The sequence below is a fragment of the Rhinoderma darwinii genome, chromosome 2 (genome assembly GCF_050947455.1).
Source record: "Rhinoderma darwinii isolate aRhiDar2 chromosome 2, aRhiDar2.hap1, whole genome shotgun sequence".
Classification (NCBI taxonomy): domain Eukaryota; kingdom Metazoa; phylum Chordata; class Amphibia; order Anura; family Rhinodermatidae; genus Rhinoderma; species Rhinoderma darwinii.
In genome coordinates, this window is record NC_134688.1 from 205,865,864 (window position 1) to 205,883,127 (window position 17,264).

At 41.4% G+C, this 17,264-nt stretch overlaps 1 protein-coding gene across 2 annotated transcripts in view; it reads left to right on the top strand.

Annotated features, from left to right (window-relative positions):
- Positions 1-17,264, top strand: part of FRMPD4 (FERM and PDZ domain containing 4) — a 433,432-nt gene that overhangs the window by 72,050 nt on the left and 344,118 nt on the right. The window lies entirely within an intron of this gene.

Here is a 17,264-nt window from a genome sequence, read left to right on the forward strand (position 1 = left end):
ACGCTGACCAATCAGTGACCAATCAGCGTCATACACTTCTCATTGTTCCATCCCAGCTTCTTTCACTGCACAATCACACTGTCCTGTGGATCATACTGGGTTGGAACAATGAGAAGTGTATGAGGCTGATTGGTGACTGATTGGTCAGCCTCATACACTTCTTTACAACACCCACTTAGTCAAAAGTAAAAACACGCCCAGTTGGTCTTTAAGAAACGAATTAGCATAAATCTAAAATTGCTCATAACTTGCTCAAAAATGATCGTTTTTCAAAATAAAAACCACTGCTGTTATCTACATTACAGCGCCGATCAGATTATGTAGGAGATAGGGCACTTATAATCTGGTGACAGAGCCTCTTTAAGTAATCTAAGCTGGGAGACGTCACAGGAGCAGAAACTATAGTGTAAGATGAAACCATAACAACATGCTATAAATATACTTAAAATATCACTTTTCCATACATGACAGAACTGGGAAAAAAAATCATTCAGTGTGTTATACTTGTCATTAATGCACTGTGTGTTGCAATAAATTATATATACTTGGCGCTCATGGTTCATGAGGAATGTCAACCCCAGTATGAATAGTCCCTAAAGGCCAAATGCACGATAGGCCGGTTTCCTTAATTAAATGATATGGTACATTAACATAAATCAATGTGGCAAACTGTTAAGATTATTAGGCTGTAGCAGTTACCACCAATGTTTGCTTAGGCTGGGAGGTAAGCTAAATGTAACGGTAAACTAAAATAGAACATTCTGCTGACTAGCTGTTGCAGAAAAAAAACGATAATTAACCCGCTAAAAAATACAACTTGAAAATACTTTTTTAATAAGATTATCTCTGGCGAGAGTGAAGCACAATTTTGTGGTATAGATGACATATTTTCTAAATTTTTCTTATTTAGTATTTTATTTCTACTCTGTATAAGAGTTTGAACTATTCTGTCAAACAGAGGTCAATCTACAGTCTGCTGATTAAGCCAATAATATGCTCATCTATTGAACGTAGCCACCAATAAGCCTTCCAGTGAGGAAATCAATTGATGCTCTATGCTGCAATGCAACACAGAAAGCAAACACAGAAAAAGGATCAAACTCATTACAGTGGAAAATGTTCTTGCATAAAAGAATTCATTGTAAATTTGTAAAAGAAAATTCTCATAATGAATGGGAAATGTAAGCTACCTGCTTAATAGATTAATTGTAAAAATATTTAAAACATTTTCATTTATTGAAAAGAAAATATTCCTTTTTTCATTAAAAATTGTTTATTTTTTTTAAAATAGTGCACCATAAAAATAGACCTCATATGGGGTCGCCATTGTTGTCACAACTCGTAGAATAAACAAAGCTTGTTATTTTTACCACACGGCAAACAGCAGAAAAAAAACGTTACAAAAACGTTAAAAAAACAATGGTGGAAATGCTGCAGATTTTAGTGCATTACCTCTAACAAAAAATTATTAAAATTAATCAATAATTAACCGCTTGGATACATAGCTAATTTATTGGTCTTGTAGACACAGCCCATTATTTTCAAATCTGACGTGTCGCTTTATGTGGTAATAACTTTGGATTGGTTTTACTTGTGACATATTGTAGCTTAAGTTAGTGGAAAAATTTGGCTGATAAATTCAGTGTTTATTTGTAAAAAAAAAAAACACCAACATTTAGAGAAAATTTGCAGAAATTTTTCTAAATTTAAATGTATCTGCTTGTAAGGGCATGACCACACGTGGCGGATTTCCTCCGCAACTGTCCGCATCAATGCCGCACAGAATCTGCGTTGCAGATTCTGCTGCGGATCTGCACAAAATGTGCAGAAAATTGATGCGGACTAGCTGCTGCGGACTGCGGGAAAAGTGCTTCCCTTCTCCCTATGGCTGGGTTCACACGTGGCGGAATTTCACTTAAATTCCGCTGCGGACACTCCGCAGCGTTAATCCGCAGCGGAGCCGTTTCTGCATTGACTTCCACTTCTATTTAGAAGTGTTCGTTTAGACGATGCGTAACATTCCGCTGCGGAGCATAGGCTGCGGAGCGGAATTTGGTGTCCGCAGCATGCTCTGTCTGTTGCGGAGCAGTGGCGGACTCATGGCGGAATTTCTCCATTGACTTCAATGGAGATTCTAAGTTCCGCAATGAAGTCCGCAGCTGTCATGCACATGTTATGTGTGCTGCGGATGCGTCTTGCTTTTTTGCCATGACATTTCTTCATTCTGGCTGGACCTATGTATTTCGAGGTCTACAGCCAGACTGAGGAAGTCAATGGGGCTCCCGTAATGACGGGAGCGTTGCTAGGAGACGTCTGTAAATAGTCACTGTCCAGGGTGCTGAAAGAGTTAAGCGATCGGCAGTAACTGTTTCTGCACCCTGGACAGTGACTACCGATCACAATATACAGCAACCTGTAAAAAAATATAAGTTCATACTTACCGAGAACTCCCTGCTTCTGTCTCCAGTCCGGCCTCCCAGGATGACGTTTCAGTCTAAGTGACGGCTGCAGCCAATCACAGGCCAAGCACAGGCTGCAGCGGTCACATGGACTGGCGCGTCATCCAGGGAGGTCGGGCTGGATGCCGAAAGAGGGACGCGTCACCAAGACAACGGCCGGTAAGTATGAAATTCGTTTACTTTCACTAGGGAAAGTGCTGTCCCTTCTCTCTATCCTGCACTGATAGGGAGAAGGGAAGCACTTTTCCCGCAGTCCGCAGCAGCTAGTCCGCATCAATTTACTGCACATTTTGTGCAGATCCGCAGCAGAATCTGCAACGCAGATTCTGTGCGGCATTGATGCGGACAGTTGCGGACGAAATCCGCCACGTGTGGTCATGCCCTATCAGTGCAGGATAGAGAGAAGGGACAGCACTTTCCCTAGTGAAAGTAAACGAATTTCATACTTACCGGCCGTTGTCTTGGTGACGCGTCCCTCTTTCGGCATCCAGCCCGACCTCCCTGGATGACGCGCCAGTCCATGTGACCGCTGCAGCCTGTGCTTGGCCTGTGATTGGCTGCAGCCGTCACTTAGACTGAAACGTCATCCTGGGAGGCCGGACTGGAGACAGAAGCAGGGAGTTCTCGGTAAGTATGAACTTCTATTTTTTTACAGGTTGCTGTATATTGGGATCGGTAGTCACTGTCCCGGGTGCAGAAACAGTTACTGCCGATCGCTTAACTCTTTCAGCACCCTGGACAGTGACTATTTACAGACGTCTCCTAGCAACGCTCCCGTCATTACGGGAGCCCCATTGACTTCCTCAGTCTGGCTGTAGACCTAGAAATACATAGGTCCAGCCAGAATGAAGAAATGTCAAGTTAAAAAAGCAAGACGCATCCGCAGCACACATAACATGTGCATGACAGCTGCGGACTTCATTGCGGAAATTAGAATCTCCATTGAAGTCAATGGAGAAATTCCGCCATGAGTCCGCCACTGCTCCGCAACAGACAGAGCATGCTGCGGACACCAAATTCCGCTCCGCAGCCTATGCTCCGGAGCGGAATTTTACGCATCGTCTAAACGAACACTGCTAAATTAAAGTGAAAGTCAATGGACAAACGGCTCCGCTGCGGATTAACGCTGCGGAGTGTCCGCAGCGGAATTTAAGTGAAATTCCGCCACGTGTGAACCCAGCCTAAGACAGATTGTAATACCACACAAAATAGTTACTAGTTAACATTTCCCATATGTCTACTTTATGGCTGAGTTCACACTTTGCAGATTTTGTTGCGGTTTTGACGCAGATCTCACCCTTTTGCATTGCAAAGTGTAAAATCTGCGCTGAAAATCTGCGTGAAATCCGCGACGTGTGAACTCAGCCTATGTTGGCATAGTTTTTTAAACGTCCTTTTATTTTTCTAGGACCTTACACAGGTTAGAACTTTTGCAGCAATTTCTCAAATTTTAAAGAAAATTTCCAACATCAATTTTTTTAGGGACCCGTTCAGTGGCTTTTATGGCCCTATAAATTAGAAACCACCCACAAATCACCCTATTTTAAAAACTGCACTCCTCAAAGTATTCAAAATAGCATTTAGAAAGTTTCTTAACTCTTTAGGTGTTTCACAAGAATTAAAGCAAAGTAGAAGTGAAATTTCCAAATGTCATTTTTTTTTTAGAAAATCCATTTTTATAAAAAAAAAATCCTGTAACACATAAGGTTTTATCAGAGAAACGCAACTCAATATTTATTGTCCAGATTCTGCAGTTTATAGAAAAACCCACATGTGGCCCTAGTGTTAAAATGAACTGAAACAGAGATCTCAGAAGCAAAGGAGCATCTAGTGGATATTCGGGCCTTCATTTTATTAGAATATATTTTGGGCACCATATCAGATTTAAGGAAATCCGAGGCCAAAACATAGAAAACACCAACCAAAATAGATCATTTTGGAAACTACACCCCTCAAAGACTATAGGTTTAGTGAGCAATTAGACCATACAGGTTTTTTGCTAAATATATTAGAATTAGGCCGTGGAAATAAAAATGTACATATTTTTTCATAAAATAGTGTTTTAGCTTAGATTTTTTTCATTTTCATAAGGAATAAAGGAGAAAAAGCACACCATTACTTGTAGAAATTTTTTTCCCGAGTAAGGCAATACCCCATATGTGGTCATTTACTGCTGTTTGGACACACGGTAGGGCTCAGAAAGGACGAAGCGCCATTTGGCTTTTGGAGCTCAAATTTTGCTGTAATGGTTCTTGGGTGCCATGTCGCATTTGCAAAGCCCTTGAGGAACCACAACAGTGGAAACACCCCAAAAAAATACTCTAATTGGGAAACTACACCATTCAAGGAGTTCATCTAGGGGTATAGTGAGCATTTTGACCCCAAAAAATTTTGCTGAAATCATTTGAATTAGGCCATGAAAATAAAACACTGCATTTTTTTTTTTTTTACAAAATTGAAGGGATAAAGGTGAAAAAGAAGCCCAACATTTGTAAAGCAATTTTTCCACAGTACGGCAATACCCCATATCTGGTCATAAACTACTGTTTGACAGGGCTCAGAAAGGCAGGAGCGCTATTTGGCATGTAGAGTTTGCTGGATTGATTTTTAGACGCCATGTCGCATTTGCAAAGCCCCTGAGGTGCCAGTAAAAGTAGAAACCCATGAGAAGTAACTCAATTTTGGAAACTACACCCCTCACGGCATTCGTCTAGGGGTTTAGTGAGCATATTGACCCCACAGGTGTTTCATAGATTTTATTAGAAATAGGCAGTGAAAATAAAGCATTACATTTTTTTTTCAAAAATATGTAGATTTAGCTCCAAATTTTTATTTTTTACAAGGGGTAATAGGAGAAAAAAACGCCACAAAATTTGTTACTCAATATCTCCTGAGTACGGAAATACCCTATTTGTGGTCGTAAACTGCTGTTTAGGCACATGGCGGGGCTCAGAAAGGAGGTAGCGCTATTTGGCATTTGGAGCACAGACTTTGCTGGATTGCAGTACGAGCGCCATGCCACATTTGTAAGGCCCTTGAGGCACCAGAGTTCAGTGGTAACCCAGATATGTAATTTCAGTGCCCAATATGTGATGCATATCTTGTGCCACTATGAAAAGACAGCTCTCTAATTATTATGCAGTGTTTCCTAGCCTTAGATAAACCCTACATGTGACGCTAATCTTTTGCCTGGACATACAACGGAGCTTAGGAGTGAAAGAGCACCATGTGCATTTGAGGACATTTTGGCGATTTAGGCAGCATTGGCAGGCAATTGCAGGGCCCTGAGATCAAATAGTAAAACAAACCCCCAAAAAGTGACCCCATTTTGAAAACTACACCCCTCAAGGCATTTATCAAGAAGGATAGTGAGCATTTTTTTTTACACAGGTGCAGCTGATGGTGCAAAGTGAAAATTTGAATTTTCCACTGATATGCCATTTTAGTGCACAATATGTTATGCCCAGTTTGTGCCACTGAGGACGAATACCTAATAAACTGCTAAGCGGGTTCTCCCGGGTATGGTAATGACATATATGTGGAAGTAAACTGATGTATGGGCACACTGTAAGGTTCAGAAGGGGGGGGGGGGCGCGTCATTTGGCTTTTGGAACGTGGATTTTGCTTGAAAGTAGTTCTGTTTGGGGTTTTATTGGTATTTCAGTTTATAATGTGGGGGCATATGTAAGCTAGGCAAAGTACATCAGGGCATAATAAGGCGGTATTATAATGAGGTAAATCAATAATAATCCATAGAAATGTAGGCAGTGTCACACTGATAAATGGTGCCCAAACTTATTTCCCTTTTGGAACATACTCTGCACCTTTTGTGTCGTCATTCACTAAGAGCCATAACTTTTTTCTTTTTTTCGTCAACAAAGCTGTCCTAGGGATACATTTTTGCGGGACAATCTGTTGTTTTATTTGGTACCACTTTGGGGCACAGGCGACTTTTTGATCAGTTTTTATTTCAGTTTTTATAGCATTTTTTTGGGAGGCGTAGTGACCAAAAAACAGCGATTCTGGCCTTATTATTTATTATTTTTTACGGCATTCACCGCGCGGGAAAAATAACATTATAGTTTTATATTTCGGGTCGTTACGGACACGGTGACAACAAATGTGTACTTTTTTTATGTCTTCATTTTTTTACTATAATAAAAGACTTATGGGAATAAAGGCATTTTTTCAACTTTATTTTTATACAAGATATTGACTTTTTTTTACCAATTTTTTATTTGTCCCACTAGGGGACTTGAGGGAATGAAGCCCTGATCGCTATTCTAATACACTGCACTACCTACATAGTTATTGAACCATACCAAAGAGAATATAGAGCTTGTAGTCAGAAAATATAGAAATATATAATTTTTATTATACAAAATAACACACATTTAAAAACACATGATAATGAAGACTCTAGTACTAACACTGTGGTACATGGTTCAGCACGGAGACATACTAGATAAAGCGGTATACTGGCATAGAGTGCAGGCTATATACACTGCCCACATAGATACTACACTGTCACATCCAAATGGATTGTGTATTGATTGCCCATAGTGTCCTCACAATCTTATAAATTTCAAGGCTAATGCCAGATAAAGGGAGGATCAACAGGGGACCAAACAATTATAATAGTGAGCAATATAGCAATGCAAGCTTACCCATTTAGAAGGAATGAAAATTGTCTGTGCACATCCGTGCAGAATCGACCACAGGGAACCCCAACGCGCGTTTCGCTGTTAATGGTTGCTTCCTCAGGGGGTACATAAATTATGGGGGGAAGTTGGTTTCTTAAACTTTACCCAGCCTGTAACAAATATGCGATCAGAGTCTATTTATCTGTAACTGCCTACATAGTGCAGTATATTAGACCTTTCAGTTATACAATGACAGGAAGCCTATTAGGTCCTGCCTCTGGGAGGGGCCTAATAGACTTTTGTACTAGGCAGCCAGGAGGCCATTGTTAGGTTGCGTGGCGGGCGTGCTGAACGGCTACAAACCACCTAAATGCCACGGTCGCAACTGACCGCGACATCTAAGGGGTTAATCAATGGGGATCGGACCTCAGTCCGGTCCATGCCATTACAGCAGAGTGTCATCTGTAATATACAGCTAGCATCCGCTGGTGATGGATCAGCCTCAGTGTCTGAGCCTGCTCCATCACTGTCACGGACAGTTATGTGACCATGCGCTAACCCCTTGGCAGCAGCAACGTAACTGTACGTGAGATGACGCCAAGTGGTTAATCAATAAATTATATATACTATTCATATTTTGTTATTTTTACTGCACGGTAAACAGCAAAAAAGATGCAAAAAACATGATGGAATTGCATTATTTAGCATTTTCCCTTCCAAGACAAAAAAAATAAAATAATTATTAATTATGTGTATCCCAAAATGAAAAAAAATTATTTTCCCCCAGAAAAAAATAAGCCCTTATACAGTAACATTGATGTAAATATAAAAGTTATGGCTCTTGGAATATGTGAAAATAAAAAATATAGCTTGGAAGGTCCAAAATAGACTAGTTCTTAAAGGGTTAAGACTCAATTATTGGGTAACCAAACTTAATGTAAATGAAGGCATTATTAAATTTTGAGAGCCCCAGGTTCATTAGAGACCAAAACCACAATGCAAGAGTATCACCTGCCTAAATAAAAGTAGAGTATGATAGCAATCTATAGTGCTGTCAAAAATGCATTGTGTCAGATTTCCTTAGTGTATGCTTACACACTGCAGATTTGTTGCAGAAATGTATGTGTCTGTCCCATTCTTCTAAATAGTACTTGCAGAAACCCATGCACATGCTGCAGAAAAAAACCATTCAGATTCAAATCTGCTATGTGTGAACATACGCTTATAGGACAGTGGGAGGAAAAAAAGCTGCTAAGAACTTACATGAGGTGACCCATGAGACACACATACAAGCCTGTGAGAGTCTTGTTCTAGATCTAGACTAGCTACTGACGTTTACTCATCAGCTTTTCCTAACACATTGTGCTGGCGCCAAGACCTTGGTTTCCTAATCCCCTTCCCTTCTTCCTTCCCTGTTATGTATTTGATTTTAACTTGTCACATTGTCATGTAATTACCGTTTCATTGCTACAACATGATGTTTAGATGGATTGCTGTAAGTCCTCTGATTGTTGTATTCTCTGTATCATTGAAAAAATTTTGTGTATGTTTTTATATGAAATTCTACAATAGAAAAAGTTATAATAAAAAATGTACAAAAGGCAAAAAAGGAAAAAAATGCATAATTGCATATAAAATATTACAAAGATAATTGATGACAGAAGACCAAGAGGTCCATTATGTCTACTGTGTTATATATTGTTTTGTTCTTATTTAGATTTTTGTTGTTTATTTTTTTATTATATATTTTTTGTATTTATGTGTTTTGAATCTTTATGTCATTTAAAAGATGTATGTCTATTCCAAGTATTCCATTGACTTTAATTGAACAAATGCTGTGATTTTCCCTGTACAGACCAAAATTGGACATGTGAATTGGCCCATTGACTTTAATGTGTCAGTGTTGAGTCCGATTTTTTATTTAATGAAAAAATAGCTTCATTCATTAAACATGATTTCGCAGGTTTCACACAATGCATTGCAAAGGGTGAAATCCGCAGTGAAAATCCGCTGCTTCTCCGCACAAGAATGAGCATGCTGCGGATTCAATAATGCTTTCAGTGCAGATTTCTTCTGCTACATGTGGATGGGGTTTTGAAAACCCCATCCGCTTGTATTGTGCTGTAAATTGCAGCGGATTTGCCATGTGAAATCCGCTCTATAAATCCGTAGCAATTCCGCCATGTCTGGATGCACCCTAACAAGCTTTGAAAAGTACTTCTTGCTAAATTGCCTGTTTTTTTAATTTGAACTTTACCCGAGTAGGTATTACACACACATAGTACTATAAAAACAGCTATTTCATTTGTTAATGCTGGCAACTGTTATATATTTATTTTAAAAAGTAGACAGAATTTTGTTACAGTCCTTCCCTCCTAATACAACATCACTCAATAGTATAATATTCTTGATTTCATTCCTAAACTATAATATTATAAGATTAGGGCCTGGGTGGTGCAGGAAATATGGGACAGACTAGGAGATTTGTGTCAACAAAACTTTACTAGGCCGGTGTTAGCAGCCCACCCGGTCACAACAGAAAAATGAACATCGCTATTACAGAGAGGCACAGTCTCTTGGTACAACGCGCTCCGCCCTGACACAGGGGATGGTCCGTCAATTTCAGGCCTACTAGGCCACAACTGGCTTGTTGACTTGCTGCACACTGGCACACGTGGGGAGGCTCCTGCCAGTCATCCACTACAGCTCGCACAACTGTGCATACAAACATAAGGAGGTTTGTGCCTATCACCCGCAATCAGCTCCCGGACCCACAAACTCAGGCCCAACACTTGTGCTTGTGGCACTCACAACAGCTCTACTGCTCACTCCATAGACAGGTTCCCCCACTCTTCCACTGGAATGCTGAACAACATTGGCTGGAACAGTAGCCATCTTATACAGGAGGCATTACCCCTAGCGTCAGGATGCAGTGTAGCCATACTGTGACGTACTGGCGCTATTATGGTGTGGCAATATAGTAACTAAGATGGCGTCTGAGCAGTACAGCCCGCCGCCTAACAATTTAGTTTGCCAGCGAGCCAATCATCACTACGCCTCACCTTTGCAAAATAGCAATGTTACTGTAATGATGGGGGTAAGGAAACAGACAAGTGAGCCCTAATCTACCTGCCACTCAGTCCCTGCCTACTTGCAACGACCCGCCCTAGGCGACGGGGTACAACTGGGTGATGGTCCCTACGCTCAATAAGTGCACGACAGACAAACAGACAAGGGTACACAGAAGCAAGGGAAAAGGGGCAGTTGCCCACGGCAACACTGTGAGCAACAAGAGTGGTGAACGAGCCGAGTCAAACCAGGAGTGTACGAGGTACCAAACGCAGAGCAGGAGAGTAGTGAACAATCGAGTCAAACCAGGAGTGTACGAGGTACCAAACGCAGAGCAGGAGAGTAGTGAACAATCGAGTCAAACCAGGAGTGTACGAGGTACCAAACGCAGAGCAGGAGAGTAGTCAGTAAGCCAGGGTCAATATGAAGCAGGGTCAAATGGTTCAAGAAGCTGCAGCAGGGCCAGGAAACCAAACGAGAAGAATCACAAGCAAGGAGGAACAGGAAAGGCAGGTATAAATAGACAGAGGGCGGGAGCTATCTCCGTCTGGACAGGCTGTGATAGGCTCTCCCACTCCTAAGCCTGCCATCCTGAGTGGTGAAAGATGGAGTCAGTCTCACAGACATAGAAGCAGGTGCAGACTGATTACCTATGGGCGTGGATACAGAAGCTGTGCCTGGCAGATCCTTAACACTTACCTACAGTGATGCAACAGAGAATAGGTATTCTTTACTCAATACGCGCTCACAGACATAGAAGCAGGTGCAGACTGATTACCTATGGGCGTGGATACAGAAGCTGTGCCTGGCAGATCCTTAACAGTTACAATGCAATAATAGCACAACATATCTTCTTAAAGAGATATCACTTTCTGGGAGAAAGAGCACAATTAAAGGCATAGCAGCATAAACAAAATCCATTACTGGTCACATAAACAATTAACAAGCCAGACAGGTCACTATTCTCAAACATTAGCTTACAAACACAGCACTTTAAGGTGCAGTGTATTAATTAGAGGAACCACACTCTGGCATATATACAAATGTACACTGAATGCACTCAAGTTCTCCCCCACACTCTTACCAAATGCATAAAGGTTAACCCAACGCATTTCTCTAAACATTGTTTGAATTTTAAGATTGAGTCAAAAATCCATCATAATAGAGCAAAAATGAAATGAGTAGAATAGGTAGATTTCTGAGGTCCTTCATTGAACATGAATGACATATAGAAATCTTTGCTTTACTGAAAGGCACTAAAAAGGAAACAAAGAATAATGTTTCTTTTTAAATTGTGCAAGGTCTAGCATTAAATAATAGAATGTGAACTACAGCAGATTTCAACTGCGTCATTTTTTTTATATAAACATGAATAATAGGAGAAAGACTAGACTACTGCTATTACTTTATGGCCTTAACTGTGGCTGTCACTATGTGCAAGAACATTTAGCAGTGACTTTGCAAGTGTTACAAAATACATTCAGTAATAATCTTTAACAACCTCAAAAGATTGCAGGTAACATCACAATATTAAATACCTGATACCCTTTCCTGCCAAGGCATAGCCCAAAAACCTAATGGCCAAAGCTTTATTAAACAAGTTAAACATAAAGAACTAACTATCATTCACCACTGGCATCATAAGCCCAGAAACATATTTAAATAACCCAGCAGCATGTTGACACCCAATGGCCCATATCTCCACTGTCACCAACATTGACCACTATCAGCAGTTAAGTCGAAGTCCTAGACAAAAGGCATAAAGTTTCAAAAAAGTGTGCCAGTTTTTGGGTGAGTCTGCTGGTTGCTTTAGAAGGTGGTTATAAAGTACAGTGCATTTGTATTACAGCGGGCTTAACTAGTGGGCCGCCACAGTATTGTTCAAGAAACATAATTAAAGAATATAATTTTAATGTTATACTGGGTTCAGGGGAAAAATTATAGATAAGCTGAGATACATGTTTAATTTTGGCTTGGACTTGTTCTGGTAGGTCAGGCATCAGTAGAAAAAGGTTGAGAAGCCCTGGCTTAATGCCACACAATATACTGTATATTATACTTATACAACAATGCATTAAGGGTATGTTCACACGGCGGGGGTCCGTAACGGCTGAAATTACGGGGATGTTTCAGCCTGAAAACATCCCCGTAATTTCAGCCGTACCGGCATGTGCAGGCGCTTGAACGCCGCGTCAATTACGGCCGTAATTTGCGCTGCTATTCATTGGAGTCAATGAATAGCGGCTCCAATTACGGCCAAAGAAGTGACAGGTCACTTCTTTGACGCGGGCGTCTATTTACGCGCCGTCATTTGACAGCGGCGCGTAAATATACGCCTCGTGTGAACAGACAAACGTCTGCCCATTGCTTTCAATGGGCAGATGTTTGTCAGCGCTATTGAGGCGCTATTTTCGGGCGTAATTCGGGGCAAAAACGCCCGATTTACGTCCGTAAATAGGCCGTGTGAACATACCCTAATGGTGCATAGTTGCCATTATTTGAATTTGTTTTCCAGGGACACTTGGGGTGTGGCTTATCTGGTGGGTGTGTCTTATGGGGGTGTGGTTTATCTGGTAGGTGTGGCTAATGGGGCATGACTTTCTTCCCAGAATATCCGCATCCAACAAAAATTTCTGACAAGTTGTTGTTTGGCTGACAACTACTATAGTGGCCAGTATCTCTCTCTGGTTATATCAGGATTGCTACCCGTCCGTAAATTTACAGACAGTCCGCAAAAAACAGTTTTTTTTTCTGCAGTCCGTAGTATTTGGCAGAAAAAAACACCATCTGTGAATTGTTTTTTTTTCCTGAAATTCTGCACTGCACATGTGCCAAATTGATATGCGCAGTGCATGCAAAAAAAAAAGTAACGGTCGTGACTCACGGGGACCAGTCACAGGAGACGACAGGAGATGACGTGTGACTCAAGTCAGTGACGTCGCACGCGACGCCACTACACTAGAGGGCAGAGCGTTGTCTTAGCGTAATGGGGGTGGAGTCCGGCGACGTCAGTGACGCTGTGCGGACATGCGGGGTGGAGACTACTTGAGTCTCTGAGTCAGACAGTCGCGCTCACCAATCAATTTCCTGCGCAAGCTAACTTTTCTTTTTTTCTTCATGGAAACGCTACAAGGGGGGGCTGTGATTGGTGAGTCCAAGGCATAGGTAGGCAGGCTTCCATCAGCAGCAGGCCAGTACTCCCAGCAGACCAGACCAGTACACACGCAGTGACAGTCATTCAAATCCTATGGCACATCAGGTTTATCAGTAACTGTTGATTTTGTAATATGTCCATAAAAGTTTTGGTCTGTCTGTGATATTTAGCTCTGTTGTCCAGAAATTACTGAAGTGGAGGTTGACAACCCTGTGTTGTATATAGGCAGGTGATGTCTCACTTTATCACTAGGGCTAAGCAATATGTGCTGAACACTACTGGTAGCATATAAACCAGCATAGATAGTGCCACACTGTCATATCCAGCGGGTAGTGGACACTCTGGACTACTCCACAGTTGAAAGTAGCAGCTGGCAGCAGACAACAGGCCACAGGCAGGTAATTGATAGATGAATACGGGCAGGCAACAGGTAGCTGAACACAGCCAGGTAACAGGCAGCTGTATACAGGCAGGTGCCGGAATACTGGATACAGGCTGGTGCTGGACTACTGGATACAAGCTGGTGCCGGATTACTGGATACTGGCTGATAACTGGTAGCAATAGCATACAGGATCAGTTGTATACAGGAACCTTTGCAGGATAATACTAAGTTTTTCCAATATTGCTCAGGCGGGTTTATCCAGTGAGGTAAACTAATATACCTGGCAGGGATAGGCTTGGGATGGGTTTGGGTGCGCGTCCTAGCCCTATAAAATGCAGGAAGTGAGCGCGCCCCGCCCTATAGTCAGACCCAGCAACACCAGCAGCAGAATTAAGTGCATGTGCACAACAGTGTGGAGATCCAGGAACCGTACAGCATGTACCAAAGGTAACTTGGCTATTGTGCTTGCTGGGAGAAGTAGTACACCAACAAGTACAGAGCGCTAGCAGTACACATACTCAGTGGCCCTTGTAGATGGTGCCCCATACTGCCCCCAGTAGACTGTTCCACACTCCGCTCCCTGTAGATATTGCCACACACTGTTTCCTGTAGATAATGCCACAGTTCCCCCTGTAGATAGTGCCACACAACCCCTGTGTAGATAGTGCCACATTGCCCTTTGTAGACAGTGCCACAATGCCCTCTGTAGACAGTGCCAAAGTGCCCTCTGTAGATACTGCCACAGTGCCCTCTGTAGATAGTACCACACACAGCCCCCTATCGATAGTGCCACACACAGACCCCTGTAGAAAGTGCCACCCCCCTTGTAGATAGTGCCACACACCCCCTTGTAGGTAGTGCCACACACCCCCTTGTAGATAGTGCCACACTCCCCCCTTTATAGATAATGCCACACTCCTCCCTTTATAGACAGTGCCACACACTCCTCCCTTTATAGATAGTGTCACAGTGCGCCATTTATAGATACTGGCACACTCCTCCCTATGTAGATAGTGCCACACCCCCTCCTGTAGATAGTGCCCGGGTGCCCCCAAAACAGTCTCCTCAGTCCTACTGCTTATGAGGCACCAAGACAGGATCCTTGCGATTGACAGCGATGAACTCCTCATGTGTCAGACGCAACAGTATAAATACTCAGCATGAGGCGCCGAGAAAGGATCCTTGAGTAGGCCGGTGCCATCCAGTGATTTAATCGCGCCGGCATGTGCAGGCATCCTTTCCCAACGTTTTATAGGCTGCAGGCCTAATGTAGCCTAGTGAATGGCAGAGCAGGGAGCTGGCTCCTTTCTCTGCCATAGTATATAATTGTATCTGCGGCCTGAGTTGAGTGCATATTTGGCAACAACCTTCACCACAGTTGTCTAATAAATACACTTAGGCTCTGTTCACATCTGTGGAAACATTTAACGGAAACCAAAATTCGTGCCAAATACGTTGAATGACAGATACCACCGCGGACCTCATTGTCTTATAATGAGTTCCTTCAGGTTCTGTCGTGATGTAGCTTCACATGCATACTTCTCATAGACTCTGCAAAGAAGGCTCCAACACAGATGTGAAAAGAGCCTTACTTCAATATTTTTATATCACTTTGAAAAGTACCATACATAAATAACATTCTGATTTTCAGTACATACCATTTTCTAAATCAAAACTATTCAGCTATTCCTTGAATCCTTCCTTTTGTCCATTAATGTTCTAAAAGTGTTTCTTCCTCTGTAAACAGTCTTCGCTTATGTTGTTCTATTGTTATAATACAAAAAAAGGAAAAGAAATAGGGAAGTTGAGAAAAGATATAGAGTATGGATTGTGCCTGGGGGAAATGCAGAGCAGAAGTTTCAAGAGAAAAATACACTATAAGAAAACATTAAATTATGTCGACATTTGCCTGAGGTTTATTTTCATGCCCAAGTAAGTAACAATCATTCTTTTTATGCTACTATGCTTTAAATAGAAGCCATTTGATGTGAACCTTACATTGAAGGTTAAAATATACATATGAAATATAAAAATAACAATATAACATAAAGATAGGGATTAGTTATAAAACTAAAAAAAAATTGTTTGTAAATATATGTCAAATAAAGATTTAATGTATCTAAGACCACTTTTCTGGCCCACTCTATCATAAACTGTACATATTTTTTATAATTATTTTGCTGAGATGTCTCTAATTTATTCGAAATTTGCAGTATTTTATAAAGTACTTGTCTAATCAGGACAAAGCTTTTTCAGATTAAACCCAACCCAACCAGTGGCTGATCACTGCATATCCAGCTTCAGGAACCCCCAGCGATCCGCTGTTTTTTCCGGGGAAAGCTGCAGTCATCCATGGATTTTTCATCACTCCCCTCACTCAAATGAATAGCCAGCCTTGTATTACATGGATAGGCCGAGTCCGCCAGAGCAGCTCTTTCTTTGTTAGTGGCTCTCCACTCCAAATAATGGACTGGCGTCCCGAACGGGACCCAACTTTATAATGTCCATATATCCTAATTTTTACAAAAAACAGTTGTCTTGACAGGCTGCATTTTGATACAATAATTGTGCTTGGCTATGTGAGGGAAGAAAACGTTAACTTTGAAAAATCTACTACCATGGATATTAGAATCATATGCCTATATATAAATAAATAAATATATATATGTATATATGTTTAGCATTTTTCTTTTTTATTAATGGTTGCTAAAAGCTAAAGCAAAACCATTCAATCAAAATTACACAATAATGTAAACCGAGATGTTTGGCAATGAATATACCCTCCAGCCAACTCATATGGTACCTGACAATAATCCAGCAGAGCTTATAAATAGATGTTGGTTACCATAGTAAAATTATAAACTATGCATATTTTATTACCGTACTGTTAAGCTGGCCAAAAGGTCCCTGTGCCCCATATGAGGACAGCCTTACTATTAATGACCGGTTATAGTTCAGGGGCCCTTTTTCAGATTTTACATTGGGACCAATAAGCTTCATGTTACGCCTCTGTGGATTGTTTCGATCACTTCCTCCAGTCCTTATATAACTGGGCAACAGTTAAAGGTAATCCAGAACCGATGCCATGTCAAAGAAAACATCTCATCTAGATAAAGACAACAGCACCAGTTTTGCTGACTCAAAAAAGACAGTATCCCCACTTAACACATAATTGTGAATGACATTAGCAATTCTATTGGCATAAGCAGCTATTTATTCGCTTTGGTGATCAGAAGTTGGGTGTTTGAGACCAGGTTGACATGAACTTGGGTAAACTGGAAATCATAATAGTAAGTAACACCAAGAGAAGGAGAGATGTGGACCAGCGCTGCGTGAGGTTTAAAATGGAAGCGTGTTTCCAAGTTTAATGTTCTTAGTTTAAAAAATACATTACAGCCAAGACTAAGGACGCAGAAGCATCCGAAACGCGTAGGCTCCGAGGATATCACCGCCCGCTTACCCACACACCAGGACTAACTCTCTCTGGACTATTTTTTAAACTAAGAACATTAAACTTGGAAACCCGCTTCCATTTTAAACCTCACGCAGCGCTGGT